We start from the raw sequence: 19978 nt of genomic DNA on the forward strand, positions 1-19978 counted from the left end.
TGGTAACTGCATAGCCAAATGGGAAAATGTATGGAAAATCCACAGGAGTGATATATGTTTGGTGAAAAACATCAGTTTGGTTACAGTGTCTGTTTAATCGCATCCAGTGCATTATGCAAACAGTTTATTGTTTTGCATCGCTCTTCAAAAGTTCACTACACTTTTTAATTGGGTGTGTGACCAATTAAAAACAAATTATTTACAGAGAGATTTGTTTTACTCTCGCTAACAATTACTTTTGGAAATTAGAAAGGATTATTTTAGCGTATGTTTTCCACATAGCACACCTCCATGTAAGCAATTTGTAAACATTTCGATATTTCGTTGTATCTAGAAGCAGTTTAGGTGTCGTTTTTCAGTACAAATGTCAACTCAATTCATGTCAACTACCAAACAGAATTGAAATTAAACGAAGAACTGAAGCGAATGTGAAACATGACAAAATAACTGTGTGTTGAATATTGGCTTTCTACAATAGTTCTAGTTGAGTTATGTTCTTAATTTAATTCCACTTATTTTTGATTACCTTACATATACATCTGTCTTTATTTAGTATGATTTGATATAGTTTGGTTTTTCTAGAAATGAATAATTAAAAAAAGGATTTCCGTCAGATCTTTGCAGCCTCATTTTTGGAAAGTGTTTCAAATTTCAATTAACATTTTAAAAGCGCTTGAATATTAAATTTGTTAACCAAAGTGGAACTGTTGAGCTATTAAATTTATGTCCCGAAAATTTTTCATACAATTCGCGTTTCAGTTGGTTTTTGGTCGTACAACATAGAACATTTCTCAGCAAAAATAACGTACAAAAACCTAAATTAATCCACCTAGCGGTCAGACTCAGCCTTTCTCACTCAAACTTATTATTTGTAAAAATAGATTTACATGAATGCTTAAATCCAATAGAGGTTTATTCACTCTTTGGGTTCTGAAATATTGATGTTGTAATTAAAGTTTAAAATATGAAATTCGACGTAATGTTAGTGCTTAAGAAATAGCGAAATGAAAGAAATGACTCTTAATTTCGAACAATTTAATCACGAGCGATACCGGGAACGTTCAGATAGTACGATCAAAGCAGGTATAGTGTTGAATAGTCTTTGAATTTCTTTTCTTTCCAAAACTTTTGAACAACATATCAAATTGTTATAAAGTTTGTTATTTGTAAGTTTGAGAGATGAATCGTTTGTATGATACTAGTTATGTTCAAATAAGTCGTGTAATACTTGAGATAATAGACTTTCGTTGTTTTCAAAAAAAAACATAACACTTGCTTAAGTTTGATTACAATCAAATGAAAAGGTAACGTATAGGGCAGCCAAACTTTAAAACCACGTGTTCAATCATAATTCATCAGTTAACCTTTAACTAGCCCGTTCAACTGATATCATTATTGTTCAAATCGGTTGTGTAGTTTCTAAGATAATGAAGTTCCGTGATTTTAACATTTCGATACATTACAGACGAAGTTACAGTCCGATTACAGCGAAATTCAATAGGGTGTTTAAGGCAGCTAGACTTTTTATTTGATACTAATTCTGTGGAAATCAGGTCAACCATCTCTGAGAAAAGTGAGTGAGTTCAAGTTGTCTTCGGAATATGTTTCTTTTCATAGCTGGATTTCACATTTTTAAACAGAACAGGCAAAGTAATAATCCGTTCGTAAAAAAAAATCATTAGGGTCTTATGGGGCAACAAAACCTTCATATAACACTGATTTTATAAAAATCGGTCCAGCCATCTCTGAGAAACATGAGTGAGATTAAATAGTCTCCAGAACACGTTTCTTTCCATAACTTCTGAACCGCAAGTGTAATCTTCATAAAATTCAAAAGTAAGGGGTTTTTAAGGTTCATTTGAAACCAATTTTGTTCAAATCGGTTGTGTTGTTTCTGAGATATTGATGTTTCATGATTTTTACATTTTGATACATAACCTCCAAACCAGAAATCAGATTACAATAAAATTCAATAGGGTCTTATAGGGCAACTAAGCCTTTCATTTGCAATTAATTTCATTAAAATCGGTTCGGTCAGACCATCTCTGAGAAAAGTGAGTGCGAAAAAAAGGTGCACATACACACGTACACACGTACACACCTACACACAAACATATACACCTATATATGCTTATATGCAGAAAATGCTCGATTCATCGAACTGAGTCGAGTAGTATATGACATTCGGTCATTTGGATCACTTTTCTACCTTTTATTTAGCCAGTGATCGTTAGGAGAAAGTCAATATGTTTACTCTCATTATGTGATTTCACATTTTTATGAACAACGGACAAAGTTACAATCCGATTGCAATGAAATTCAACAGCAACCTATGGAGCAACTAGACCTTTCATTTGACACTAATTTTGTGAAAATCGGTTCAGCCATCTCTGAGAAAAATGAGTGAGTTCAAACATCCTCAGGATAACTTTTCTTAACATAACTTTTGAACCATATGTTCAATCGTAACGAAATTCAAAAGTTAAGGGTTCTGGGGACAGCCCGATCATTTGAAACCAGTTTTATTGGAATCGGTTGTGTGGTTTCTGAGATATTTATGTTTCGTGATTTTTACATTTTGATACATAACCTATAAACTAAAAATCCGATTACAATGAAATTCAATAGCAACCTATGGCGCAACTAGACCTTTCATTAGCAATTATTTTTATGAAAATCGGTCCAGTCATCTCTGAGAAAAGTGAGTGAGAAAAAAAAGTTGCACATGCACACACACATACACACATACAGAAAATGCTCAGTTCGTCGAAAGGGGTCGAGTGGTATATGACATTCGGTCATTGGAACCACTTTTATACCTTTGGTTTTTCCAGTGATTGCTATACCCTTCTAGGAGAAAGGCAAAAAGGAAGAATGCAGGTTCGTGAACTACAAGGGAATAATACATGAAAGACTTTCGTTAGTTGTTCGGATAAATTTTTAACCCCATCATTCTCTGCGCAATACTGATGGTAGCCGTATTTGCCATCTTGATCCACAACTTTGCCATTTAAACTGGTTTGTAATGGTTTTATCGCACGTATTTCCAAAGTTCGGCTTTGATAAATGCTCGATTACTCTCGAATGGACTTAAATCGGGACAATTTGGTGGAGTGATAGTTTTTTCAATGAAATCGGTTAAACTCTCAGTAAAACACTTGACGACATCCTAGTTGTAATAGCAGCTTGGCAAGTCGGGCCAGAGCTTCACTGGGCATTTGTGTAATCGAATAAATAGCAAAAATCTCTTCTGATGAAGTGTCTTCACTGTAAACTATTACATTCATTGCTGCTCCAGTGATAAAATCTGTTTGCTTCCCACAACTGAAGATCTCTTACCAAATCATCAGCTCACGGGAAATAAACTTGAACCTGCACACAAAATCCCCTTAACGCTTGACAAAGTAAAAAAGTTCTGAGTGAAAATGTCAAAATACTTAAACGCTCATAACTTTTTTGTTTTTCGTTTTATCATCACCAAATTCTGACAGCTAGTAGTACATATTGTCATCTTCAATTTTAAAAAACTAGTTTTTTTTTTAAAAATAGACTATTTGAGATATTTATTATTTGTGACAAATTGGAAAATTTTGAACAGAAAAAAAATTGTTTACAGTGTACATATTCCATTATCTAAAACTTCGTTGAAGACACCTTTTCAATCAAGCAAGCCGTTTTCTGATATAGAAAACTTTATCCATCAGTCACCATATTGGATAGGCCCATTTCAAACAGCAGTCGGGAGTCTACATGAAGAACTAATATAATATAAACATATAATGACCTCTTTTCAAAAAGGAACAACCGTAAAAATTTCGACGAAACGGAAATGACAAGCTAAAAAATTCGTTTGTTATCTATTTTCCATGGAATGCACCCACTGGATAAATAAATACCGGCTATTTTCAGTAATTTTCCGGATTTCTTCCCGATTCCGGAGATATTCATATTGAATAGGATTTGAAGTTTTCTCAGCTCTAATTAGTCAAAATCTTTGTTAAAACTAAGCTCTAGGTGCAATATCTAGGGAATATGACAGAAGAGATAGGATTTGCTATTCGAGCATTTCTCTGTGAGTTTTATCAACTTTGGCTGTATGAAACCGAGCGTTGTCATGCAGTAGAATCACTATTTCGTGCCTCCGCTCGTATTATGGTCGTTTTTCGCAGAGTACTCAGCTTTATCGCATCAGTTGAAGTCGATACCGTTCTCAGTGATGCAGTCAACAGCTAATAATGAATAGCACCGATCTTGTCCCACCAACTATACAACATTATCCTTGCAGCTTGGCCGAACCGACGACGTAGACACATGATCGGGCAGACTCCATAACTTTCTTTTTTTTGGGTTGCTGTAATGAATCCGTTTTTAATCATGCGTCGCTATGCGATTCTTCATCGCCCTTCCTTTACAGGCGAGAAAACGAGCCTCAACGTCCCCCGGCTTTAAATATTAGGGAACCCAAGCTTTTGAACTATTTCCAGAGCATGCAACCGCATGGAAATGGCTTGTCAGGAGCTCTTAATATTGGAGCAAGCTGTTCCTGCGTTTGGCATGGATTTACGTCTAGCAACACCTTGATAAATTTTTGAATGAAACTTTTTATTAAAATTTTGGACAATAGGTTTCTGAACCGCCAGAGATTTATGAACAAAAAATCGTGTTTGTATGTTGTGGTTATGAGAGTCATGAAAATTGTTGTGCAAAATTTCCATCCTCTAAGTGACAAATTTAACAATAACAATTAATAATAATAATAACAACAAAAATTGTATCAAACACTAAGTATTGTACGGATTGAGGCAGGTTCATCAAAGCAAAAAATAATTGCTTACATGGTTTGTCTAGTAAAAAACTTTCAACAATCAATCTTCGTATATGTCCCGCTTTGTTTTGAACAGATTTATCCCATTTGCTTCCAAAAGATCCTCTGGACAACCTATGAACGCGGACTGTCGAGAACATTGAAATTACCGTTTCCAAAGTGGCAGAAGCACTCACAGCATGTTGTTTCACTTAGACAAGTGTTTTCGTAATAAAGCAAGATCGCGCCAAATGACCTTTGGTCGAATATAGACCATTTTTGATTTGAATGAAACTTGGCACACGTATTTGGCTTAGCAAACTGAGCATTGTGCACAGATCGCGAGATTTTTTTACACCCATGAGTTATATTCTAAAAGGGCGTATGCCTTTTGGCGTAGGTTTTATTCGAAGCATTGTTGCCCAGAAACCGTTGGTTGTATAGGAAAACTGTCTGAGAATGAGTTGTAGGGAATTTAAAATGCTTCATAAAAAAATTTACACTGTTCAAAAAAAAATTTTTATCAAAAAAAATTAGGAATGAACATTGAATTTCAATGAAAAAAAGAGTTGATTTTTTTCTTAATTTTTTTTCAAAGAAACTTGACGTTAATACGCAACTTTTAAAAAAAAGACCAGGATGGATAAATGAAAAATATTTTTTTTTATGGTAAATTATTTTTTATAATATGTAATTCTAATTTAAACATTTTTCAAAATATTTGTATTCTGATGAATTGTATATTTTTGAACAAGCATTCCAATGAACGCATGGTTTTTGCTGGAGAACCACGGACAAATTAAGGAAAACGTGTATTTTCCTAAATAATTATAGTTTTTCGAGCTTAAATTAGAAATAACTCGAAAACCGATGCCTTTAGAATGTTAACTACCAAATGCTTTTTGACTCAAAATCACTCTCTGCATCTTTTAAAATCATTGGAATACAATATTTTGAAAAATTTTTGAAGTAGAATTTTTATAAAAAAAATAATCTACCATAAAAAAAATATATCCTGGATTTTTTTTCAAGTTGCGTATTAACACCAAATTTCTTAAAAAAAGACTCAACTCTTTTTTTTTAAATTGAAATTTATGTTTATTTTTTTTTCTGGTCAAAAAAAATTTTTTTGTACAGTGTATATATGTTTTATGATGCATTTTTAATTCCCTACAACTCATTCTCAGACAGTTTTCCTATACAACCATCGGTTTCTGGGCTACAATGCTTCGAATAAAACCTATGCCAAAACGCATTCGCCCTTCTAGAATATAACTCATGGGTGTAAAAAAATCTCTCGATATGCGAACAATGCTCAGTTTGCTAAACCAAATACGTGTGCAAAGTTTCATTAAAATAAAAAATGGTCGATTAAATTTTCGCGTATTTCCAGGTCATTTTGCGCGATTCCGCTCAATATTTTAAACTCTCGATGCGCTTTAGCCGTCGTTTTTTTTCATATAATGAGAAATAAAAACTATTTGGGACGAAATCGGACAATTTCACATAACTTTTTTAGGCACACTCAAGTTTTCTTACGCGAATTTTTTACCTAAGGGGCCATCCACATTCCACGTAGACAGATTTTAAACGATTTTGAGCCCCCCCCCCTTTACCACCTCCCCACCCCCGGGGACAACTGCTCATATAAATACTAAAAATTTTGCATGGACCGTGGACATGTAGTCCGCGTGGTATGTGAATGACCCCTAACGTGATTTGAAAACCAAAAACATCTAACTGTTTATTGAGTTAAGAACTTAGTTAAAAATAAAAAACTGGTATAATTCTAAAAGTTTTTAGAGCCAAAAAATATTTTCATGGTGGTTCGACACCCTCCCTCTTCTAGAAGGGAGGAGTCAAATGAAACACAAATTTCGTACAACTCGAGAACCAATCAAACAAATCCAACCAAATTCAGCATGATATGGTTTTTGGGAGCAAGAAAAATGTTCATGGTGATCCGACACCTCTCTCTCTCTTCTTAAAGAGAGGGCTCCCATAAAAAGAAGCACATATTTCTTCACATCTCTGAGACCAATCAAGTGATTGGAGCCAAGTTTGGCATGTGAAGGTTTTTAAGAGCAAAAAAAAATATTTTCCTTATGGTTCGACACCCCCCCCCCACTTTTCAAAGGGAGGGCTCTTATACAAAACGAACATAGGTTCCTATGGTGATCTGGCACTTCTCCGTACTCTGGATGGGGGAGGGAGACATGCTTGTCATTCTCCTCAGTATGTGAAAGGAGAGGAGAAAAAATTCACCGCGCACTTCCCTTCCAGTATGTGCCTGCGTGTAGCAAATGCTTTCACCACACTGCTTTTTTCTCCATTCCTATCTATCCCGCAGAAACGCAGAAGTACACAACAGTGTCCAAAAGCGAGTAGTCCGGAAGGTGAAAAAAAACCTACCGGGCAAAAATGTAGTCCTCGTGTAGCTACACTGCGAAAACGAATTCCACCAGAGTAAATTCGACCGGCACGAGCAACGCAGTCTATTTTTTTCTCTCAATCTCTTTTCCTCTTCTGCCATGCTCAAGAAAGCAACTGTGAAACGCACCACAGATAGCTCTGCAGTGAAATTGTTGTGCGTGATGTCCACACGTGTGAGAAAGTACACCATAGTTCATTGTCTCGCAAGAGAGAGATTTCAGATTTCACCGCAGTGCGTTCAGGTAGCTCAGCAGATAAAAATCGTTTGTCGCTCTCTTCTAGCATGAGCGTTGATTTGCTCTTTAGTGTGACGGCAGCTTTTTTCGCAGTGCAAGATGTTCTCCTGCACTCTAGAGGTTTCATGAGGAGAAAAGACAAGCATGGAGGGAGGTCTTCCATACAAATTTCAAAAATTGTTTCCAAGTTGATTTTTTTATTTTCACACTCTCAACTGAGTTGAAGACCAATTTATTTCGGCCTAACATATACTTAATTTCATTTTTTGTATTTTAATTTAACAGAAAGTTTTTAATAATTGAAAAAAACTTATTCTTTACAATGTGGGATCTTTGTGTGAGTTTATGTCTGTGTGATGATTCGTATAAAACCGACTCGTGATTAAAGATGATCGAGGCTCACTAGTAGTGAGCATTAAACATCCAATAACTTGTATTGAGTGTCCATCTCAACCATGAGTGCCGACAGCAATATTGCTACTTGCTGAAGTTCATTCCTTAACGGATGAGCCTCGGAATGAACAGACGAAGTGCTCTTTGGTATTAAACATAGAGTTTAAGGGCTTGTAAATATGAGAAACAATAATTAAATTTTTGAACAGCATGAAAATTATTGAAAACTAGTTTAAATTTGTAATAGAAGTTGTTCTCAAACAATCATAAACTTATTTAATATAATGATTATTTATCTATTAGGATTGAGTTTTTGAAACTTATTACTCATCCAACGATTTAGTTAAATTGATACACATCTTTATGTATCATAGAAATTTCAACATGATAATAACATATGACTCTAATGCAACTTCAACCACAGAATTGAGGCCAGTTTTGCTGAGTTTTACCTGTTCTGCTGTGTTCGGAATTTAGGCCAAACAATCAACTTTGAAATGTTAATATTTTCTTCACGTTTTAAATGTTAATTTTTATGACACCCAATTTGGTCTATAACACATCTCATTTTGGTGCAATTTACACAAACACTTGCTTCTACTAACTCCGCCAAAGTAGTAATCCGCTTGCAATTATTAACCGTAACGATAATTTGTGCAAGTCGAAAGTTATTTTTATCTGCCCACAATACTAAACTCTGCTGGCGATGATCTTTAACTCCACTCTTACCGTTACATGCGAAAAACCAGGTGGTAAAAGTTGCCCAAAAGAGCACAGCGCTTATCACACACCACGTAGGTATAGCCACTTGATATCCCCGATCCCCTTTCGATTGCAATCTAAACACACTGCTGCTGGGTCACAAAGTGCTGCGATGCGGTTCCTTTTTCCGACAAATTTCACCAGATCGAGCTTGCGCGACTTTGTCAATGAATGAACCGGGTGAGAAGTGACTTTTCCGCGGATTTTCTTCTCTTCAACACAGCCGCCTAAATGTTCACCTTTATTATCTTCGGTTCCGAATTTATAAACATGAGTTTGCCGGATCGCCGTCACGCTCATTGCATCATTCGGGCTTCGTATTGTGCGAAATGATCTTCGGATGAGCATCCAGCTGTTGCTGCTGTTGAGGAAAGGTCCGCCCAGGGGAGGCTCACCATCTGCGCTGGGGTCCGTAAGTGTGTACCGATAAGAAGAAACGAAATTGTAAAACAATTTGAGCAATGATTCCGGCCGGACTTTCTCAGTTGATTTCATTCGGCCGGTGGATGCAGAAGTGTGTATCGCTCGAAAATCTCGCGAATCGAATTGTCGATGTCGATTAATCGCGCTTTGATCGTTTAGCTTCGAAGGGTTGTTGCGTTGAGTGTGCAGTACTAGAATGCAGTTCCGTATGTCGTGCGTCGTGTTTGTCGCGGTGGAGACGCCAGCTTTTCGCTGCTTCTGGAAGGGATCTTCCCGGTTCGAGGTACCAGTAGGAGATCGTGACGAAACATCGGCAGAGGCCCGGCAGCCCAATATCAGCGGTTTGCCCTGTCTCGAGTCAGGCACCGTCGCCGCTCCAGCTGACGAACTTGTAAGGATTGATTCCTGCGCACATTTTAGCACGAACCATAAATACCACTCTACTTTGACGTCCGCCGATTGCTCATGTGTCGAGTACTGGCGTGGCCAAATGCACGTGCGACACACGACCGTCACGTGCGTTTTTAAACTGTACAGGATCGACACTACGACCGAGGGTAACGCAAAGTATAACTGCGTGGCGAATGTGCTATATTCCTTTGCATACGTGCACATTCGCTTGTTGGCTAGCTTCGGTAAGAACAATGAGCTGCCAGCACCGTGCCCCAAACCGGGTGGACACTACGAAAGCCAGAAAAGACAACGATGGGACCAGGTATTTGCCGACACGGACGGGTTTGCTTGGTCATGTGTGTTTTTGTTTTGCAGCAGCGAAACTGGGGCTCTTTTGGTGCTTTTTTGAACGTGACTGGTGTTAATTCCTGCTTGGTTTGTCAGTGCGGTGGGAAATGCTTACAAGTTGGTTCAGTGTTTTGCTCTGTTGTTGGGTAATCGGGAAAGGATAAGAATAATTCTTCTGCACCGGCTTAAAACCGGGTGTCGTATGGTTTTCAGCTGAGCCTTGCGAGGTTTTGCTGCGGTGTCAAAATTTATAAGTGTTACCGTTGACCTTGCAAGAAGAAGGAGGTGCAGAGCTGATTTATTTTCAGTGCAACACATCATCTAATGAAAATATTTTGTTTTACGCAAATCAGGTAGATTGAAACTGGTCTTTGAATCTGGGAATTTTGCAATTTTGGAGTCATAGAATCTTGGAATCTTTAAATCATCTTTGAATACTTGAATCTTTAAACCTTTGAGTCTTTGAATCTAAAGATCTGTGAATATAAGAATTCTCAAATCTTAGAATCTTCGAGGTTTTGAATTTTTGAATTAAGAAAGTTGATAATAAATAAATAAATATAAATAAATAACTTAACAAGGTAAAGATTTGAATTAATTTTAAATACTACCACTTCACTAATTAAACATGTAATATTTTAGCTAAGCAAAAAAATTCGACCTTTGTTTTTTCATCACCTAAAGAGATTTAGGGAAACTAGATCTTTGACACATTTTCAACATTTCTTTGTTTTACACTAACACGATTAGTGGTCAATTTTGTGCTCAGCAATTTTCTATTCTTCCTATTTATCCCATTTCTGCAGGTGTGATACAAATGTGTTCCTGCATTTTGGGGTTACTGTTTCGTTTCGATTGGTTTCCATTTAGGGTGCCGTTGTGCCATTCCACTGAATCTCTTTTTTGTTTTCGTTATGCATCGTCCAGGATTTTTGGGAAAATTATGTTTTCAGGTTGCAATTTCCGAGATGATTTATTAATTATGTCTCGAGCAACAATTTGTACCAGGCAGCTTGAAAATATGTTTGAGGAAAACACATATGTATTAGAGTGGAGCGTCGTTATATGGAAAAATTTAAGCTTGGTAGCACAAAGCCAGAATTAAGCAGTTTTTGTTCTATTTGGGGCCCCAAACCATCCTAAATTTATCGGAAATCGATTTATTTTGTCTCCGCTTGGCACATTGCATTTTAAATTCGCATGAAGATTTGTATGGGAAAACTAACTTTTTGTACTTTCCTATCTAAAAAGTGCAAAATAGTTTAAACCTTACGTTACATGACTTCAAAAAGTGGGTTTTTGATGCTCAACAATTTTGCCGAATACACTAAAGAGCTAGGATGTCCCCAAAAAATGCTATAGCTGTTCATGTTTGAGTATGCCGAATTAAATGCTGAAAATCATTCTTTCTGCCAACACTGCCAGTGTACCGGCGTCAGCAGGATTTCCATCAGAAATAACATCTGCAACATGTTGTAGATCCTACCTACGCTTGAAATACTAACCAACATTTATTTGCTTGATCCAGGTGAGTGTAAAAATTCAATTTGACAGGTTTTGTGATGGAATCTGGAATATATCAAGACCAATATAGAGCCTTTTCATGCTGCATGATAAATATTAACCCTCTAGTGCCCAGTGCCACCTTTAGACGGTCTTCAGTTGAAGCTCTAAAAAGCTTCAATCAATGCTTTTAAAATGGTTATAAAAATTCATACTGATTTTTTCGAAGTCCGTCTGTAAATTAACTTGGGGACTATACGGTCAATATAACTTACACACTGAGTTTTTTCCGTCGCTGGAACAATTTTTTACAAAGAACGTATGTATTTTAAAATGCACTTTGTCGACAGAAACGAAAATTCCCCTAGAGCTCAAACTGTAAAAATAAGAGAGATTCTAACTTTTCAACCAATTTTCTGAATTTAAGGTCCCCTAGCAAACTCGGAAGTGCGTCAAAAGGCCGCAGAATTATCGCTCGCCTAGTTCGTCGCTTGTTAAGCTAGGCTAGGGACACCAATATTTACAGGAAGGCTTAAAGAGCTAGAATGTTTCATATTTTTTCATGGTTAGTTCACGAGAAAATTCGATTTTGTCGACCATTTGTCAAACTTTTGATATGACGTTGAATAAATGAAAAAATATAACTTGTTAACTTCCTGTGAATTTTGGTGCCCCCAGCCAGCTTGAAAGTGCATACAAGCTTCAGCGGCTTAATATATTTTTCCAGTTGGAGCTCTCTAGAGCAGAACCTGTGTGGACCAGAGTAATGATTTGCAGAAAATATGTACACTTGATTTTGTAAGAAAATTTCTGAAGATAATTTCTCTACAATTTTTTGCCATGAAAATTTAATAACAACAACAACATAAAAACCCCAAACTAATCCACCTTGCGGTGAGACCCTGCCTTTTTTTTCGAACTTATTATTTGTTGAAATAGATTCACAGGAACACTTTAATTTTTAGCAAAAATTTACCTTAAAAATTTCTGCTGGACTTTGAATAACGAGTTTCTGGTAGCCAACAGCAAAACTATACCGAACATTTAAAACAAAAATTCCTACTGTACATAACCGAATCTGAAATTATGAACAGGGAGTTTGGTTCTTTGTTGGGAGTATTTCAGGGACTGATAGAGGGCCACATTTGATTAAAGACACTCTGGTGTTAGGTTAACACATTTGACGAAAGACCCTCTTTCACACAAGTTTCTAGAATTCTCTTCCTCGAAGTGGCTGAACTTCAGAGCAAGTTTTTTTACACAAGTGGCTGAACTTCAGAGCAAGTTTTTTTGACGTAGAACTACGTCTTTGTTTTCTATACTAGATTTCATTTTGTGAAACTGAAAATAAAACTGGCAAATGTTGCGTCAGATATCAAACGATCAAGCGAACGACTTAAGGGGTTATATACCTTTTTGGTCGAGAAAAATGAGAGAAGTTTGAATTCATTTTTAAGTGCATAGCACCATATTTGTTGCATCAAAGTGGTATTTTTCTGAAAGTACAGTTTATCAACAACAAGAAAATACGTTTGATTTTGAGATATACTAATTATCACTGGAGTAATGGCCGTTTCCCCGAAACGCTATTTTTTTGCAGAGGCTTGCGGTGATCCTGATAGAGACTCAGCGGATCAACCGAAATCAGAAAACTCATATTATTTCATTAGTTTAAAAGTGTGCCGGGCCCTTGAACGATCGCTTCTTGAGTATTTTGTTTTCAGTGCAAACGGGAACGTTTTTCCCAAAAAATGCACGTTTTGATCGCAAAAAATTGCATTAAAAATTTTTTGCGGCTAAATGTAACTGAATGTTTCAAAAAGCGATCGTTCAAGGACCGGCGAATTTTATAACGAGAATTTAAAAAAAAGATGAAGGAAATCGATTCAGTAGTTTTCCCGCAATCAGGATCACGGCAAAGTCATTTTCCGGAAAAAAAACTATTCCGAGATAATCGCGTGTAAAGTTTCAAGTTTAGCTTATGCGGCCGGGGCGAGGCGCGTTGCAAATCGCTCTAACTTTCTTCCTATTGCTTAGATCTTTATGAAAATTTGTGGAAATGTTCTCAAGATGTTGTATTTGAAGATAATGTAATAAATTTTTTTTCGGTTTTTTGAAAACTAAAAAGGTTTATAACCCCTTAATGTATCTTGGTCATTTATATGTCAGTCGATAGATAAAATGTGTAACAATTGTTTTAAATAATGTTTAACATTGTTGCCTAACTGTTTAATGGTTGAAAAAGGTGAAAAGTTCCAAGGTCAAGCTTTCTCATACATTTCCCTCGCTATTGGCTTGCTTCCCGAGCACGAATAACAATAAGATGGACGGAATAAATTCCACTGCCTACATATTTTGACTCAACAAAGTTTTTCGTTCCGTTTGTCTTTCTCGAAACTGTGTGGCCACGCCCTAATGGCAAAAATCTACGCTGAACTCGATAAAAAGACTACGTGTAGAAAATTCAGCTTCAGTCTAGTTTGGCACACAATAGCGAGTGGAATATAGCTGTTAGAGGTACGCGACATTGAGAAACGAAAGCTGAATACGAGTCAACATCCAGGCTCTGCGGAGCATGTTACCTTTGAGCAATTCTCGCTGAAACCGTCCCACTAGTGACATGAGGTCTTTCGAAAAGGATATTTTTATGTCTAAATGATTGAAAGTAGCGAAAAAATGAGAAAACCACTTTGGTTAGATCATATTGATGGACCCCTCGGGCACAAATCGGTTAAACGGTTTTTACAAAAATTGATTTTTGAGCAATTCTTGACCATTTTATTGATTTATTTCTCTTGAATTTGTCATTGAACCCTTGCAACCAACACATCGTTTTCAAGAGAAAAGATAGAGCTTTCATTTGAAGTAGAAAAAAATTGGCCGCCATCTTGGATCTCGTCGCCATCTTGGATTTCATCAGATAAACGTATTTTTGAGCAAGTTCGCAACCACCGATTTTGAATTTGAAATCACCATTGGAAAGCTGAGAAAAAACTGTTTGAAGCTCGATTTTGAAAAGTGACCAGAATGACAAGATAACCTTATTGCTCACCTAATATTTTGAATGTATCTTAAAGCATTTTTTCTCAGCTTTCCAATGGTGATTTCAAATTCAAAATCGGCGGTTGCGAACTTGCTCAAAAACACGTTTTTCTGATGAAATCCAAGATGGCGGCCAATTTTTTTCTACTTCAAATGAAAGCTCTATCTTTCCTCTTGAAAGCGATGTGTTGGTTGCAGGGGGTTCAATGACAAATTCAAGAGAAATAAATCAATAAAAAGGTCAAGAATTGCTCAAAAATCAATTTTTGTAAAATCGTTTAACCGATTTGTGCCCGAGGGGTCCATCAATATGAACTAATCAAAGTGGTTTTCTCATTTTTTCGCTACTTTCAATCATTTAGACATAAAAATATCCGTTTTGAAAGATCTCATGTCACCAGTGGGACGGCTTCAGCGAGAATTGCACCTTTATTTTGCATACGGCAGCAACAGTTACCATCGTACGCTGCAGGATATTTTGCTGGCACAGCTACTGGAGGGCAGAGCGAAGAGCAAATTTTATGCGCGGCCAAAAAAAATTATTCAATGCTACCGGTGGTGGTGCGATCATCAGCGTTCTGTAGCACGAATTTCTAACTGAAGATTATGGAATTGGTTCTTTTCAGAACTATAGATGCTTGAAGATAAGAGTTATGAGAAATTTCGCAACTACTACTAGTGTAAAATTTCCATGTATTCATGCATCGTTAGTTTTACAATAACGACCATCAAATATAAACGTTAGTGTTGCTTATGAACAGTTTATCGCAGCATATAATATTTATACATTTAGTCCAACGTCACCATTTCATACGACCCCTAGGGCTGTATACCTTGTAGTATTCATAACTGCGTTCAAAATGTCTAACATATTTTGTTTCTTTATCAATTTTGCTTAATAAGTTTTTGTGTCATTAGCAACCAGAAATTCATGAACATTTACAAGCAGCGCTCGCCAGAAATCTAAATTAAAACTCGCAGATAACGTCTTTAACAGAGCTGCGAATAACTGAATACTATTAGTTTTATGAGGCGCGAAACAAAGTTCTCGCTATTTGTCAACAGATGACGCCAGCAGTAAATGCTGGTTAATTTTGACATATCTAGAATCTGAACCAAGCTGAAACATATGATAAACAAACCCTTTTGACACGTTAGTGATTCTATTATGGTGGCATATACTTTAAGTTGTGCAAAAATAGCTAATTTTGTGCCCAATAATCGTCGTTTGCGGGAGCTTTGGTCATTTCATCCAAAAATGTGGCTGAAGCGCATCGGGAGTTGGTAAAAGGTTACGGAAATGTCGTTCTAATTGAAACAACGCACCGTGATTGGTTCCATCGTCTTAAGAGTCAAATAACCATCATTCTTTTAATGATTCGGTCATCATCGAAACTTACATTTGTTAAGGTAAAAAATAGTTCGGAGCTTTTAAATAAGTTTTCGAGTTTCGGAGCACAATATTTCTTGACCTACAACGAATCAGAGCACTAACAAAACCTTAATTTACGTAAGTTCATCTGCTTTATTGCTCCACATCCCCCCTTTTTCATGACGGTAAAATCGAATCAACTTATTTTTTTTTAAAACTATTATAGTTACAGCACTATAAACATGGAATCATAAACTAGCTATAGACACACGACTAACACAACTACCTATTTTGTTATTTGACAGTTTCCACTGCTCATAATCGCATACTTGTAACATTTGCAAAATTGGTTGTTTGAGCAAATCACACTTTTATATTTTGATCTTAAATGCTTGTTTCCAATATATTCTTGCAAATAGACACTTTAACTAAACTTTGTATCATGAAGAAAGCACTACTTTACACTCTGTATACATTAAAAATTACTTTTGAAGTCAAATTGGATGAAATTTTTGCAATGTTACATTTATGCCGTCACTTTCAAGCTACTTTTGGAATATATCACAGGGAAAATTAAGTTTTTCAAGTATTCAACAAGCATGAGCTTATTATCAGAAACGGATCACCGATGGTTGGTTACCGGACCAGAACAACTCCCGAGTTTCAAAGCATGCAGATGTGGATTTGGATGGAAGCTTTTCTGACAAAAAAGTTGGAAAAGTTTGAGTAGTGTGACAATTATGCGGTTATTTACGCTATGTGACACAATAACTTGGCATTTTTTACGACTTTTTTCACACAAACATAAGCATATTTTTTCAGATGTAAAAAGTATATACTATTCTAAGCATTTCCCAATAAAAAGCACGAAATCCAAAAAATGTCGAATGTTACAATTATGCGATTACAGGCAGTACAGAACAATAATATTGGGATTAAAACTTTTATAGAGACCATGTAGAAAAATTCCACCACAAAATGATGTGCTCATATTTTGACTCTTCTAGTATTTTTCTCAATAAATACATAGGAAAAATAATTTTTTTCCTGATAACATAGTATATCTTACTCTAGAACTATTAGTAACACTGGAGCAGAATGACTACTGACTTCAACTCATTGTAATCATACGTTGTTGTTTTGTATTGTTTGGCAGTTTTTATGGTAAGCATGTGTAGTAATGATAAATCAGTACTTCGATGTAAATAGATAATTTTAATTCTGCTTTCCTCGAAAGGAAGCATATTGTTTATACTTGAAATAAAATTCAAAATAATGTTCATCACTTAAGCAGATGATCAAACAATATTGTATAAGAAAGAGCCCAACTTTGTTCAAGTCACTGGCATTCTCTCGAAATGTTTTATTTACGATTGTGTCTACGTCATATAAAGTTGGTCCCTCAGTGGAAATTATATTGGTCTTGGAAGGTACAGATATTTCTAGTAGAAGCCGAGTTTTTAACCAATTATAACACTAAATTGTTTGATTCATTTGTGCAATTGTATTGTTTTTTTAGTGCACGTGATTTTGAAGATATAAAAATTAGTAAAAGAAAGTTTTGTAAAAAAATTAGTAAAAAAAAGTAAAATATTTTGTAAAATTAAAGAAAGAAAAAACAAGTTGACCATATAATAATAACAACAATTAGCTTAACTATTACTATCATGATCGGTACTGACAACACCAATATTACAGTAATCAACCAACACTTAAACCTCAATGATGGTAATTTTGATACTGTCGGCTGTCCGCGTAAAGACAAACAAAAAACCTTCGAAGACGCTGAATTGGAGGAATCGCTCGAAAAATACCAAGCCAAACGCAAGAACAGCTTGCTTCGGTATTAGAAACTATCTGCCAAGCCATTTCTAGGCGATTGCATGCTTTGGAAATGATTCAAAAACAAGGAATTTAGTTCCTTATAATTTAAAGTCAAGAAATGTTAAGCGTCGTATTTTCGCCTGTGAACAACTGCTCTAGTGGTAAAAAAAAGATTTTTTTCCACCGTTTCGTGATGCGTCATGAAAAATGGAATCATTACAACCCAAAAAAGTCATAGGGGCTGCCCTAATGTCATGCTTCTACGCCAACGGGTCGCTATAAAAGATATGCTGTGTGTTTCAGAGGGGCTTAGGTGGATTTTATTTATTATGAACTGTTGAAGCCTAACAAAATCATCACTCAGAAATGGTATAGACTTGATGCGATTAAGACAAGTACTGCGCGAAAAACGGCCAAAATATACAGAATGACCTGAAAAAGTGATTCTATTACATGACAATGCTCGGTCTCATACTATTTGAGTCGTTTAAACTGACGCAAAAATACTCAAATGGAAAGTCCTACCAAAAAAGTGGGACTAGCGATAGGCAATATCTTGAATGATTTATAGGTAACTATATATTCAAAACATAGCTAAATATTTACTGAAAGATAGTGAAAACTTAGTTTCACACCTTATTGAAATAAAAAAAAACTGGAACGAAAAAATCAGCGATTTTCTTATCATTTTTTTGGCAATCAAACTTGATCGACCTTTATTTTTATTATAAGAATGGAAGATTTTCTTTTAATTTTTGGGAATATTTACATCAAGAATGATTTAACATTCATTTGAACATTTTAAAATTGAAACATTACTTCTTTTGTAGAAGAATATGTTTGAACAAGTTTCTTTCTAGGTCTGATTGCTCTTATATTTGGACATTGGTCGACAAAAGCAAAAAACAAAAACAAAAGCAAAAAAACAAAACACTCAAAATTGGGGGAAATATTCATCTAGCTTCGAGAAAATTCCAATTTTGGTACCGATTGGAATACCTTCGCTCTGTGGGACCTCTGTGGAAAGTGGGGCTTTGCTGCAAAATTTTTCGTTCTGAATCTCTTTTTCCCTTTTCTCACAATTCATAGATGTAAGATGTGACAGAAATACTGAGAGATTATTTTTTAAGAAAATAAGGCAAGGAATCCAGAAAAAATATAATTTATAATAGAATGTGTTGTCATATAGATCATTCTTGTATTTTAAAACTTAATTTGCATATTTTTGGCAAGGCAGCCATTTTCGTTTTAAATTTGAAAATTTCATCAAAACAAATATTTCATCGAAACAAATGTCAATCCGAGGTAATATTAGTCAATCTCAAGATATACCGTTTTTACGAATAAGTATTTTCGGACATCTTATGGCTATGAATTCTAAGAAAATGGAAAAAGAGGTTATGAACAAAAAAACCTAAATTAATCCACCTAGCGGTCAGACTCAGCCTTTCTCATTCAAACTTATTATTTGTAAAAATAGATTTCAATGAATGCTTAAATCCAATGAAGGTATATTCACTCTTTGGGTTTTAAAATATTGATGTTGTAATTAAAGTTTAAAATATGAAATTTGACGTAATGTTAGTGCAGAAATCGCGAAATAAAAGAAATGACTCTTAATTTCGAAAATCACGAGCGATACCGGGAACGTTCAGATAGTATGATATCACATTTAAAACATGTTGAGGCCATAGATATTTATCAAAGCAGGTATAGTGTTGAATAGTCTTTGAATTTCTTTTCTTTTCAAAACTTTTGAACAGCATATCAAATTGTTATGAAGTTTGTTATTTGTAAGTTTGAGAGATGACTCGTTTGTATGACACTAGTTATGTTCAAATAAGTCGTGTAATACTTGAGATAATAGACTTTCGTTGTTTTACAAATTAAAACATAACGGTTGCTTAAGTTTGATTACAATCAAATGAAAAGGGAACGTATGGGGGAGCCAAACTTTGAAACCACGTGTTCAACCATAATTCATCAGTGAACCTTTAACTAGCCCGTTCAACTGATATCAATATTGTTCAAATCGGTTGTATAGTTTCTAAGATAATGAAGTTTCGTGATTTTCACATTTCGATACATTACAGACGAAGTTACAGCCCGGTTACAGTAAAATTCAATAGGGTGTTATGGAGCAGCTAGACCTTTCATTTGATACTAATTTTGTGGAAATCGGTTCAACCATCTCTGAGAAAAGTGAGTGAGTCCAAGTAATCTTCGGAATATGTTTCTTTTCATAGCTGGATTTCACATTTTTAAACATAACAGGCAAAGTAATAATCCGTTTGCAAATGAAAATCAATAGGGTCTTATGAGGTAACAAGACCTTCCATATGACACTGATTTTATGAAAATCGGTCCAGCCATCTCAGAGAAACATGAGTGAGCTTAAATAGTCTCCAGAACACGTTTCTTTCCATAACTTTTGAACCACATGTT

At 35.6% G+C, this 19978-nt stretch overlaps 1 protein-coding gene across 1 annotated transcript in view; it reads left to right on the forward strand.

Annotated features, from left to right (window-relative positions):
• Positions 1-19978, forward strand: part of LOC129720303 (myosin-IIIa-like) — a gene marked incomplete at its 3' end in the record, with an annotated part of 142299 nt that overhangs the window by 84435 nt on the left and 37886 nt on the right. The gene's annotated exons all lie outside the window — the stretch shown is intronic.

This window comes from Wyeomyia smithii, chromosome 2 (genome assembly GCF_029784165.1).
Source record: "Wyeomyia smithii strain HCP4-BCI-WySm-NY-G18 chromosome 2, ASM2978416v1, whole genome shotgun sequence".
NCBI classification, from domain to species: domain Eukaryota; kingdom Metazoa; phylum Arthropoda; class Insecta; order Diptera; family Culicidae; genus Wyeomyia; species Wyeomyia smithii.